We start from the raw sequence: 13,881 nt of genomic DNA on the forward strand, positions 1-13,881 counted from the left end.
TTTTGGCTTGCAATTTTTTCGTCCAGCATGGATTTACTTGAAATTTTCACAGAAGGTAGGGAATAGTCCAAGGATCATTTTCTATATCATACCGCTGTACGCTAAAACCTTGGGGGTGGTTGCCACCCATCTCGGAGATGGGAATTTTTTATTAAATTTTAACCATGTAAATCGATGTAAAGAGTAATTCTAAGAAAAAAATATTTTTTACATTTTCTTCGTAAAACTAATATTTTTCGAGTTATTCGCGCTTGAAAGTAACAGTTTTTCGACGAAAAAATCGACTCCTTTAGAGGGTTTTTTGAGAATACCTTTAAAAAATATGCATTTAATCAAAAAAACTGTAGACATCAAAATTGTATCCTTTAGTAACACAAATCAAATTCTTTTTCTATAATATCTTTAAGACCAATACAAAACCGAGATACGGTACGTTAAAGGTTAGCTTTTTTCGTCAAATGTATAATTTGAAATTCTCAAAGCCAAATACCGGGAAAACTTTGCATTTTTTGGGGAAACATTAAATAATTTTTTTTAAGTATGCAATTAGCTCTTTAAAAAATATATAATAAAAAGTTTCTAGCATGAAAATGTAGCGACTTATGATCTCAAAACATAAGTCGGTACCTGCTTTTCTCTACGAAAAAATCAGTGAAAACAACCCCCTAACTACCCTCCTAATTAAAAATTAATCTTAACCTTTCTGTAATTCCTTGTATATTTGTATTACCAACACATCCAAGAAGTTTGACCTATTTAAAAGGCCTAATTTTAGAAAAATTGGATTTTAAAGAAAAATTGATTTTTTGCAATTTCGTATTTTTCTCCTTTTACTTCAAAATATCTCCAAAAATACTGGAGTTACGAAAAAAATGATAGACTACTAAATTGTAACTTTTTTAATAACTAAAATTCGCTTGTACATACATTTATATTACAGTGAACAGTTAGCAAGATATAGCTGTTTAAAACCTCTATTTACCAGCAAACACCCCCTTATTCGAGCCCTTTAAACTCACCACAGTTAAAAACTAAGGGATCTTACGGAATTTAATTACACAGCCTTATAGCTCTTCAAAAATCCTACAAAAGCATTTTTGAAAAAACTTTTTATCGCCAAAAATGAAGGATTTAATAGTTCGCTTATGGAGCATTTTCAATGTATGTATACCACCGAACCGGTTCGTATACTGGAAGATGGATAAGAACCAAATGTTGACAATTAGTCCAGGGCGCATCTGTTTTGAGATGGACGTTGAGAGGTGACTCAAATTTTTTTGCAGAAATTGCTTGAAAATAAATCAAATAATAATATTTGAGTTATCCTCCCTCTCAAAAAGGTCCGGAACATTGTTTAAATAATCAAAATGTAAAAAAATGAAGGAAAAATTCTATGTTTTTCTTCGTTTTTTGATTATAACTTTAAAACTATTAATTTCCGAGAAAAGTTGGACTGACGTAATAGTTGCGTAATTAAATTTCCTACAACATAGAACTGGTTAAAAATTTAAAAAATAGTCATCCTAGTCGCAAAATAGCAATAATTGCGAAAAAACCGTAAAAAAACAAGTATTCGCATTTTACGTTTTTCAACCATTTATGCTACATTTAGGACCTTCATATTTCACCCAGAAAAACTTTGTGATACAATAAAACAATACTGTAAATTTCATTAAGATCGGTTTAATAAATTTTGCAAAATAAATTCTGCAATCCAGCTTTCGCAAAAAAAATTCATTTTTTCAAAATGTTACAGGACTGAAAATAAAGCAGATAGCAAGTTGAATTTTTTTTTGCTTATAGAAGTGTACTGTACCTTTCACTTGCAATTTGCAAAACTAAAATCGATTAATTACCACGGCGTCAGGTAATTTTTTAAATAAACATTAAGTTTTGGTGCTACGCGCAGGACAGCGGTGTTCGATTCACACAAGTTGATTTCCACCAAAATTTCTTCCAATCTTTATCTAATATATTATTTTCTTACTCTATATTTTGTTGTATTTTAATATTTTAATTCCACAAAAATCAAACTAATTTTATTATTGTTTGTGAAATATTGTTTAAACAATTGCATATGTTTAAAAATAATAAACTTTTATTCTCTAAGTTAAAATATATGAACAAAGAAAGTTTTTGCTAATAAAAGTGTTATTTCAAATGACAAAGTATGTGTTTTTATTTTGCAATAAACAAATTTATTTATTTATATCGAAATGTAATAAAAATTAAAATGTATCAATCATTATCAAAGGTCATTGGAATGCCCAATCAGAGCAAACTATCCGCTGTCCTGCGCGTAGCACCAATAATTAATATTTATTTAAAAAATTTCCTGACGCCGTGGTGTTAATTTATTTTAATTTTGCAAAATTGCAAATGAAAGCTACAGTACACTTCTATAAGCAAAATTTCAACTTGTTATCTGCTTTATTTTCAGTCCTGTAACATTTTGAAAAAATGAATTTTTTTTGCGAAAGCTGGATTGCAAAATTTATTTTGCAAAATCTATTGAACCGATCTTAATGAAATTTATGATATTGTTTTACTGTATCATAAAGTTTTTTTGGGTGAAATATGAAGGTCCTAAGTCTAGCATAAATGGTTGAAAATCGTAAAATGCAAATACTTGTTTTTGTATGGTTGTTTCGCAATTATTGCTATTTTGCAACAAGGGTGACTATTTTTTAAAATTTTAACTAATTCGATATTGTAGCAAATTTAATTACGCAACTTTTATGTCAGTACAACTTTTCTCGGAAATGAATACTTTTAAAGTTATAATCAAAAAACGAAGAAAAAAATTGAATTTTTCCTTAATTTTTTGACATTTTAATTATTTAAACAATGTTCCGGACCTTTTTGAGAGGGAGGATAACTCAAATATTATTATTTGATTTATTTCCAAGCAATTTCTGCAAAAAAATTTGAGTCACCTCTCAACGTCCAAATGTACTAATATTTTTACAGATGCGCTCTGGTCTAAATAATAAAGTTTAAAATGTTATTTTATAATTTTTTGCAATTAGGGGTAGTTTTCACCCTTAATAAACCAAAAGCGTACAACGGCTCAATATAGAAAATGAACTAGAGGGTGAAATGAGTATAATCCCAAATTTTTGTACAAATCGATGCTGGACGAAAAAATTGCGAGGTTTTGCCATTTTTAAACGCTTTTATTTAGTTCAATAGTTTGCATCAAATTTTTAGACGTTAATTTGACTGCCTTGTCTTCAATGCAAATGAATGAAAATTTGCAGACATATGTATTCGCGGGAACAATACACGAATAGTCAATAAAAATTTTTTTCTATGTTTATTAATTGTTTAAATAAAAAAAAACGATTTTAAGGGAAAATGCTTAAATTCTCTTGTTTTTTACAATGTAGAAACTTGAAACTTTTACCTTTTGTAGCTAATGATATGAACTCTACATAATTTTATTTTTTACGTTAATTGTTTACGTTATGCTTCATAGATAAACAATGAAGTTTCAAATTTTGTGTGTGTGTGTTTATGTTTTATTGGCACTGGTTTAAGCAACCAACTGGCCAGTCAATGTGTTTTGAATTCTCTCTTTTACAAAATATATGCTTAGTATCTAAATTTAAAACTATTAGTACTACTGTTTTTTTTTACTCTGTTTTTTTTATTATTTTTTTTTATTATATTTTTTAACATTTTTTTATTACATTTTTTATTTTTTTTAATTTTTTTTTTATTTTTTTTTTAGTTTTTTTTTTTAGTTTTTTTTTTTTTTTTTTTTTTTTTTTTTTTTTTTTTTTTTTTGTATATTTTTTTATCGCGCTAAGACCTAAACCCGATTCAACCTCGCGGAGGTTTAGATCTTAGTAACTTTATATTTTATTTAATTATTTTTTTTTTTTTTTATTTTTTTTTATTTTTTTCTCAGAGCTTTAATTTTAAACAATTAACATGGTTGTACAAAATTTTATAAACATCTAGATTGTTTGATTGTAAAAGGTATATAAGATTAAAAGGAAATTGTACATTAATTTGAACTAGATTGGCAAAAAAGTTTGATATTTCAATAAAATGTAAAGGACATTCTAATAGCATATGTTGTAGATCAGCTAGCTCTCCACATAAACATTCATCATTATCTACAAGTCCTATTTCTCTTTTGTAGACTGGAGTCAGACAGTGATTACTTCTTATTCGACAAATAGTTTTGATAAAGCCTTTGTTGGAAACTTGATTAAACCATGTCTTGATGGGAAGTGTAGGCTGGATTTTTTTGTAATAATTTCCTTTGTCTGAATTATTGTATTGTTCCTGCCATTTCGTCCGTTTGATAGATCTCATAATAGAAATTATGTCTCCCATAGGAAGTTGATAAGTATGCAGAGTGGATTCCTTCGTTGTTGCTTTTTTAGCCAGATCATCTACTATTTCGTTGTTTTTTATACCAATGTGTGCTTTTATCCAACACAATATTATATTTTTGCCCGATTTCAAAGCTTCACTGTTCATTGCTATGATGTCACTGATGATATAATTTTCTGCAAAATTATGTACATTGTATTTCAATGTCTTTACAATGCTTTGGCAGTCTGTAAATATAACATAATTGAGTTCTTTTTGATTAATACATATTTTGTATGCTTCTTTGATTGCAATGAGTTCAGCTGTGAAAATTGTCATTTTATCAGGTAATCTGTTGTTTATTTTTATACTTTTTTGTGGGTAATATATAGCATATCCAACTTTTCCTTCCATTTTTGAACCATCCGTATATAATTTCTGATAACTCCCCCAGTTTTTTTGTACACACTGAAGGTGGTCTATTTTAGTAAGGAAGTCTGTCGCACGAATATTACTTAAATGACAGTTAACTGGAGATAAATAATCTTCATAATTTAGCTTTCGAGACGAGCTTTGTTCAATTTGGTGTATGTCGCCAATGGAATTAGAAACGTTGAGGAAGCTTTCCACAACTAAAAGCAGTTTCTTTTTTTCCCAGTAATAATGAGTTAGGTATGAGGTGGTTAAATGAACAATTTTATTTAATAGCAGTTTATCGTTAACCGCTGTTTTAACTATAAATTTCTCACTTAGGTATTCCCTGCGTAATGAAAGTGGAGGTTCATTAAGCTCACATTCCATGACCAATATAGGTGTGCTACGAAGATAACCAGTGCATAACCTAAGTGCCTTATTTTTGATCCTCTCGATTTTTTGGAGTACAGAGTTTGATGCTGAGCCATAAAAAATAGATCCATAGTCTAAGATTGATCTTATCAAATTTCTGTATAGTAATATTGATATGTTTGGATCAGCTCCCCAGTTACTGACACTTACAGTCTTCATGATATTCATTGCATTTTCCATTCTTCGTAATATGTAATTTGTGTGTTCTTTCCAATTTAATTTGGAGTCTAAAAATACGCCAAGAAATTTTATTGAAGTTTTATAAGGAATACTAGTATTATCAAATTGTAGATGGCTTTGAGGAACATATCGTTTTTTAGTGAAGGTAACAATGGTTGATTTACTCTCTGATATTGTTAAGTTATTATCGGTAGCCCATTTTTTTATAATATTCAATGTCGATTTAAGGTAGTTATTACATCTATCTATTGACTTATTTTCTGCATATATCGCAACATCATCAGCGTACTGTAGGATTTTTATGTGTTGAGGAAGTTTAGTTTCTAAGTCAGCAGTATACAGTATATATAATATAGGACTTAGGATGCTACCCTGAGGTAGTCCCAAAGATGTGTATCGGGAGTTAGATTGATCTCCATTTAATCTAACGTGAACTGCTCGATTAATGTATAAGTTAATGATGTTCCATGTTACTATCTCGGGTATTCCTATTTCCAACATTTTCGCGTATAGTATGTGAAGATTAACGTTGTCGTAAGCCCCTTTTATATCTAAGAACAAAGCACTAACTGCTTTCTTATAAGTAAAGGAACTATAAATGTCTATTAAAAAGTGGCAGAGGCTATCTTGTGTGGATTTACCTTTTCTAAAACCAAACTGACTTCTTGGTAATAGGTCGTTCTTTTCTAGCCAAAATTCCAGACGGTTTTTAATAAGTCTCTCATATGTTTTTAGTATACAGGAAGCCAGACCGATTGGACGGTAAGAATCCCAATTCTTTGATGATTTTCCTGGTTTTAAAACCGGGATAATAGTGTAAACGTGCCAATCGTCAGGAATCTTTATGCGGCGCATCCAAATTTCATTATATATATTTAGTAGTGCAGCCTTACCAATTCTTGAAAGATTTGATGGCATCGAGTAATGGATATTATCGGCACCTGGTGCTGAATTTGAGTTTTTCTTCAACGCAAAGTTTAGTTCAGTGGCAGAAAATGGTTTGACTAGGAAACGGATTGGTTCTGGATAGTCGTACAGAGCATTTAGTTGTAAATCAGGAATTACTAATTCTGCAGACGGCGGTGTGATATTTTGATGGAACTCTTCTATCCACGAAGCTTCCGACAGAATAACAGGGACTTTGTTCTTTGTTTTTCTATTTTTTATTCGGTTAACTTTTGACCATACATCTTTAATAGGGACTGACCTATTTAGGGATCCGACATAATCTCTCCAGCTATTTCTTTTAGTTTGTTTAGTGATCTTCTTGACATGTGCATCATCTTTTTTATACTTAAGTAGGTTTTCATGGTTTGGATTTTCTTTGAATATACAAAAACTTTCCTGTCTTCTTCTGACTGCTTCTTCACATTCTAAATCCCACCAGTATTTTCCTCTGGAAGTCGGTTTTTTTATTTTAAATTTGGGGATGCAGTAGGATGCAGTTGTATTTATATTGTGCAAAATTTGTTCATAAGAATTTATATCTTTAAATTGAGAGAATACATCTTCCGAATACTGTTCATATAATTTCCAGTCGACATTCTTTAAATTCCACTTTTGTGAATATGGATTATATGTATGAGTTGGTTGATCCTCTAACTCTACTCTTATAGGTGTATGGTCTGAACCAAATAGGTCTTGAAGTGTTTTCCAAGTGATCAGGTGGTTTAAGTCAGGAGTACAAATGGTCAGGTCTATTGCCGATTTCGAGAAGTTCCTAAAGAAAGTAGGAGAGCCATCATTTTTGAATATTAAATTATTATCGTCTATACAGTCCATCAAGATTTTACCTTTCATATCTGTTTGGTTGTCTAGGCCCCAGGCAATGTGGTGAGCATTAAGGTCACCTCCTATTATAAATGGTCTTTCTATAGATGTTATGAAATTGTTCCATTGTTGTAACAATAACTTGGTTCCTGGGGGAACATACATAGATATAAATGTGACAGTATATGACTTAAACTTTATTTTTATTGCTACTTTATTGACGTTTATTAAATCTACTTTCATGGTGACTTCCTCGTAATATAGGTTTGAATTTATTAAAATTGCTGAGCCACCGCCAACAGTTACTGAAAAGCGGTCGTCTCTGACAATATTGTACCCGTGAAAGTTATAATACTTTTCTGGTTTAAATCTAGTTTCTGATAATAATGCGATATCAACTTTCTGGTCTTCTAATAGGTGGATAAGGTTTTCTCTATTAGAGTTAGCCGATCTACAATTCCATTGACAAATTACCAATCTATTCATTATTATATAAGAGAGAACTTAAAACTGATTGAATTGAATTTACTAGAACTGATTTTTCTGGAATTTCAAAATTTTTGTGATTTATATTAGAGATAATACTTGTAACTATATTTGATATTAATTCTGTTAATTCTTTTGATGGTTCATGTATTTTAGATCCTTGTTCTGGATTAAATGTAGATTGATACGAAGAAGAGGTGATAATACCACCAGGTCTGTTGGACATGGGGTTTAACTTTATTATTTTTTGATGTTCCATTGTTACTTGGTCTGGTGAGGAAGAGATAGGTCGTTTGTATTTTGGTGGTTTTATTATTGTATATCTATTTGAAACTGAAGGTAGAGCGAACTGATTGGAAGATGTTTGAGACGTGGACAATTGAGTAAAGGAATATGAAGAGGATGGTGCATTCATATTTGGAGTTTGATGAGAATTTATTGAGGAATTATTGGCTGCTATAGATGCATAAGTTATCTTAGGAAAGAGTTTAATTGTTTCCTTAAAAGATAAGCTGTTTTCAGACATATAATGTTTTATTTTCTTTTGGCGATCAAATTCTGGGCATATCTCCCATTCATTAGTGAAGTGTTCACCTTCACAGGATAGGCATTTTTTGTTAAACGATGATAAAGAACAAGAATCGGAAAGGTGAGATTCAGGACACTTAAAACAGCGAGGATTACTTTTACACTGCTTACTCATGTGCCCATACCTATAGCAGTGGTAACAGATAATTACCTTTTGCTGGTATTTTTCAACAGTGTGTAAGACATGATTAATTACTACATACTTTGGTATATTCTGGCATTTAAAAGACACAATAACTGATTTTGTTGGATTAAATATTACTTTGTCATCTGCTACTATTTTTCTTGTTATTCGTTTCACATACTCAACCGAGAATTTGCAATGGTGATCAAATTCCTTTATTCTATTTTTAAGATATTCTTCCGATATATCTGAATCTATATCCCTTACTACACCTAGTTTAAACAATTGAAATTTTGGAATGTATGCGGTCAGATTTTTTTGAATAAGGAATTTGGAAGTAACTAAAGCATTTGCGCTACTATAATTTTTAAATGAGACCCTAACTCGGTTGCGTCCGATTGAGTCAATTTTTTTTATATAATTGTCAATTTCTGGATGTAACGTAAATAGGATCTCGCCTATTTTAACAGCGTTTAATTTTCCTGTAAAATTTAAACTGGAGTTTTCAATGAAAATGTAAAAAGGTCCTAAATCAATTTTTTCGTATAAATAAACAGGCCTGGTTTTTTCTGGTTGATCTGAGTTTACTAATTTTCAAATTTTGAACGCTCGTATTTGTTTATATAAAAATCGGCGCTTATGGTATGGGAGCCCAAGCGGGGATTTTTGCAGTTACTTGAGCGCGTCAGATTATCATATGGGGAGAAACCTGGTACCCTGCAGATGTACATCTGCCATATATTGGCTCTTAACACAGGGAAGTTCGTTATGGGGGACCCGAAAAAAAAATCTATCCTTAAAAATACTCGAAATTGTCATAAGATAAGGTAAGCTAAGTACATGCAAAAGAGTGTATATTTCAAAAATCTGACGATTTGAGCGGGGCTTAAGGAAATGCGTGAATCAAAAATTTTCACAAAAAAAGCGAATATTTCGCGAAATGAACGTCAGATCAAAAAACTAAAAAATATGTCTTCAATATTTTTCAAAAATCGATTGAATGGTACCAAACATGACCCCCCACGGAGAGGGTTGGGGGGTAAATTTATAATTTTAAATTCAAACCCGCGATATTTTGCAAAATAAACATCAGATCGAAAAACTGCAAAATACAATTTCATTATGTTTTTGAAAAATCTATCGAATGGTATCAAACATGACCTCCTACGGAGGTGGGGTTGGAGGTTACTTTAAAATCTTAAATAGAAGCCCCAAATTTTTATTGCAGATTTGGATTCTTTACGTAAAAATAGGCAACTTTTATTCGAGACATTTTTTCGAGCTATGGATAGATGGCGCTATAATCGGAAAAAACGATTGTTGGAAATGAAAAATTAAATTAAAAGTGGGAAGTTCCCAATAAAATGGAAAATTTTAATTAACTTTTTTTGGTTTTAGGACCTAATAATCACAAGCCAATAGGCCCCATATCGCTCGAGTGACTGCAAATTTAGCATACTTTGCTCCCCTATTATTCGTGTCAAATTTCAATATGATATGAAACAAAACTTCACGATAGCTTAGTGTGAAAACTTCGTATCTCATTTCACAGAAAATTTTACAGGAGAGACTTTAAAATTAATTTCTGCATACTATAACTTAAAACAAAAAAACTATGTTTACATATTTTTGATTCTGAATATGTTTAGATCATTACACATACATTTTTCATATATATTTTGGGTTAGAGTATGCAGAAATTCAGTTTAAAGTCACTCATGTAAAATTTTCTGTACAATGAGATACGAGGTTTTCACACTAAGCCATCGTTCAACCAAACTTCGAATTAAAAATATTCCTGTTTTTATCGTAGTCTTAGAAAAACCACCGGTAGAGAGGTTTTGTGCTACAATTAACATTAACGCATTCATTTTGGCGTATTAATTAAACGCTTTTCTTTAGTTCAATCGTTTGGGCCAAATCTTTGGACGTTAATTTGACTGCCTTTTGCTCAATAGACATGCATTCGCGGAAACAATACACGAATAGTCAATAAAAAAAATAGGGAACTTGCACAATTTTTTTTTATTACATAATAATGTTCAGTTTTGTTTAAAAATGAGATTTCCAAAATTTCACGCTTCAAAAACTCGTAATAATTTAGAAATACGTATTTAAAGTCTTCAGCGGTATAAAATAGTTCAAACGACCCGTGACGTCACATAGTTTTACATTAGTTATTATTATGGTTATATTTCGCTGTGTCTAGGTACACGCTAACGTGTACGCAAATAAAAAAGTTAAGTATGTACACGCGAATTAAACTTCATCAAGCCAGTGACATTATTATTTAGCGTGCCCAGTGACTGTATATTTTGGTACATGCTATTTTGATATGTTTAGCGTGTGTTTGATAGAAAAATATTTGTTAAAGGAAGGGAAGCAAAACTATTCAGATGTTTCAAACTTAATTGTAATAAATCAATGTATATATTAAAGTACCTATATATTTAGGTTAGCAAAATAAATATATGTATTTAGTTGACATAACACGTAAAAAATATTGTTAAAATAATTAAGTTAATTATTATAATCAACTATTCTAAATGGGAAATAAGCCACAATTAAACTAAAAAAATGATTTTATTAACGTTTCGACGTCCAAATCGGATGTCATTGTCAAAATACAAAAATTAATCAGATTAAATAAATTATTAGAAAAATTTTTTACTAAGCAACACCATTTTTGTTGAATTTAATAATATTTTGTATTTTGACAACGACGTCCGATTTAGACGTCGAAACGTTAATAAAATCATTTTTTGGTTAAATTGTGGCTTAGTTCCCATTTAGAATAGTTGATTACAAAAATGCCACAAGGATAATAGCTTCAGAACAAGTTAATTATTATTGTGAAAGCTTTAGGTCTTCTTTTTATTTTAATCTTTTACGGTAATACATACTATTTCATTTATAACTAAAAAAAATATATAATAATTTATAGTCTCTTATCTTTTTCGTACTATTTTAAAATGTTCTTAAACTCATTAAAAGAACTAAATAATTATTGTCCACACTCTGTAGTTAATTTAAAAACAAACACTAAACAAATAAAAAATAAGAGATCACTGACACTCTAACTTTTTTATTTGCGTACACGGTAACGTATACCTAGACACAACCTTATATTTAGGTATATTCTTCTTCTTCTTTAGTTTATTGGCCTCCACCTACTTGGGTATTTGGCAAGCTCATCGTCGTGGAATAAGTCAAAAATATTTATATTCTAATGACATTAAATGTCATAAATTTTATCGTATGTCATTGTAATAATATATACCAGTTTGTTAAAATTGTAGTTTTATACTGTTTTTGAAGGAAAGGAACGAAGGTTTACTATTGAAAATAAAACCATTTTGTAAAAGTACGAATTTTTCTATGAATAGTTCAAACGATCAAAAACACTTGTAACGTCACATAAATGTATTTTCTACTGACGTTTATAACGTCTAATTTAAAATTCTGTTTACTTTATTGGAAAAATGTAAATGTAAAACCAAGTGACGTCACGAAGCGTTTTGGACCACCTGTTTTAATTTGAATTTTTAATCGTCTTTAGGGGCCAAACGAAAGACAAACAAAACTTTTTTATCTTTGATACATGTTTTAAATTATGTTGTGTTGTGATTTATAATATTTTTTTCGAATTTAAAAATTTATGCAAGTTCCCTATTGTTTATGTTTATTAATTGTCTAAATAAAAAAACGATTTTAACGGAAAATGATTAAAATCTCTTGTTTTTACAATGAAGAAACTTGAAACTTTTACAGAGTGTAGCTAATTATATGAACTATACATAATTTCACTATTTACGTTAATTGTTTACGTTATGCAATAAACTTTCAAATTTTTTGCCGATTCCGACTACTTTTCATGTTTGTACCTACATCATACATGTTTTATACATATTTTAATAAACATGACGATATATTTTAATGTTTGAAAAGTGTAAGACTAAAAAGTAAAAAAAAAAAATGAAAAAAAAATTTTTAGGAAACGCTTTTCTTTAGTTACGAGTGCCTAAAATTAAAAATATTATAAAAAATCAATTAAAAAGCAAAAAATAAAAAAATTGACAAAAACCTAACACATTCGTTAAAGAAAAGCGTGGGGCGAAAACCGTTTATTTGATGAAGACGCGCCACGCTTTTCTTTAACGAATGTGTTAGATTTTTGTCAATTTTTTTTATGTTTTGCTTTTTAATTGACTTTTTATAATATTTTTAATTTTAGGCACTCGTAACTAAAGAAAAGCGTTTCCTAAAAATTTTTTTTTCATATTTTTTTATTTCAGTTTCATTTCCTCGACTATTGAAACTGTCGGAATAATTAATAAAAAGTAAGAGCACTTAGCTTTTTCTTCCTCCAACCGCTGCTTCTGCTCTTCAAAACGTTTTTCTTCTTGATGTGCCTATCCGTGACGAATGTTGGCGATCATCATGGCAATCTTCACTTTATCTGCAGCAACTCGGAAAAGCTGCACAGATGTTGTGTTGAACCAGGTTCTGAGGTTCTTTAACCAGGATTTTCTTCTTCTTCCTGGACCTCGCTTTCCAAATATTTTTCCTTGCAGGATGGCTTGTAGGAGGGCATATCTGGATTCATTTCGCATAATGGGAAATTTGATGATCAGTACCTCTCGGTTTTTATTCAGTCTTCTGAGGACCTTGTTATTGGTGACTCGGTCAATCCGCGGAATTTTAAGTATTCTCCGATATAGCCACATCTCAAATTCTTCCAATTATCTACACATATCTTCGTTCGTGGTCCACGATTGAACATAATAAAAAAGGACACCATAAAAAGACATAAACAGGATCGCACCATTCTTATTTTTATACTAAAGCGTGTGATACACACGCGAGTAAGTACGCGAACTTATGGCTCGACGACCTTTTTCGTGCGTGTATCACAGCAAGTACGCGTACTTTAAGTCCGCCGAGTAAGTACGCCGTCGATCCAACAAGTTTGAAATCTTACTCGTAACCCGTACGTGTATCACTGCCACGAGCCGCGAGCCTCGAGCCATCATGTTATTGCGTTTAAAGTTACACTTATATTTTCACTAATTAAGCAAATTGCCTAGAAATAATTCAATCGTTTATTGTTGAAAGGAGACAAGTTACATTTTATAAGTTTTGAGAAAACCGTAAAACATTATTTTAAGCTTTTTTGATTATTTTTTTTTGAGTAAAAACCTTATAGGCTGTTTTATCCTCCTGATGAAAATATTACCCTCTTATCTATGATGTTTTGTTTGTTACCCACACTTTTCGATTTCGTCTTTTTTTATTAGTATTAAAAATATATAATACGATAGGATACGATACGAAGTATATAATACGATAAAATTCCTAAATAGCACAAAGCATCTTCTCTCGACGACATAGCAATGAGTTATGAGTAAGTCTGCCGTGTATCACCGACGGCGAGCCGAGTAAGTCCGCGATCTTTAAACCCGCGTACTTAAAGTTTGCGTGTGTATCACACGCTTAAGAGAGAGGTTGTGACTCTCGAAGAATTCCCCTATCCGGATAAAAGTAGATGTAGATTTTCCGAT

The 13,881-nt window shown here is 30.6% G+C and overlaps 2 protein-coding genes across 3 annotated transcripts in view; both read left to right on the top strand.

The window, feature by feature from the left end:
* The window catches only part of LOC126885731 (valine--tRNA ligase-like), a 184,640-nt gene that overhangs the window by 77,602 nt on the left and 93,157 nt on the right, over positions 1 to 13,881 (top strand). The window lies entirely within an intron of this gene.
* The window catches only part of LOC126885736 (uncharacterized), a 97,821-nt gene that overhangs the window by 44,837 nt on the left and 39,103 nt on the right, over positions 1 to 13,881 (top strand). The window lies entirely within an intron of this gene.

The sequence above is a fragment of the Diabrotica virgifera genome, chromosome 5 (assembly GCF_917563875.1).
Source record: "Diabrotica virgifera virgifera chromosome 5, PGI_DIABVI_V3a".
Lineage (NCBI taxonomy): Eukaryota > Metazoa > Arthropoda > Insecta > Coleoptera > Chrysomelidae > Diabrotica > Diabrotica virgifera.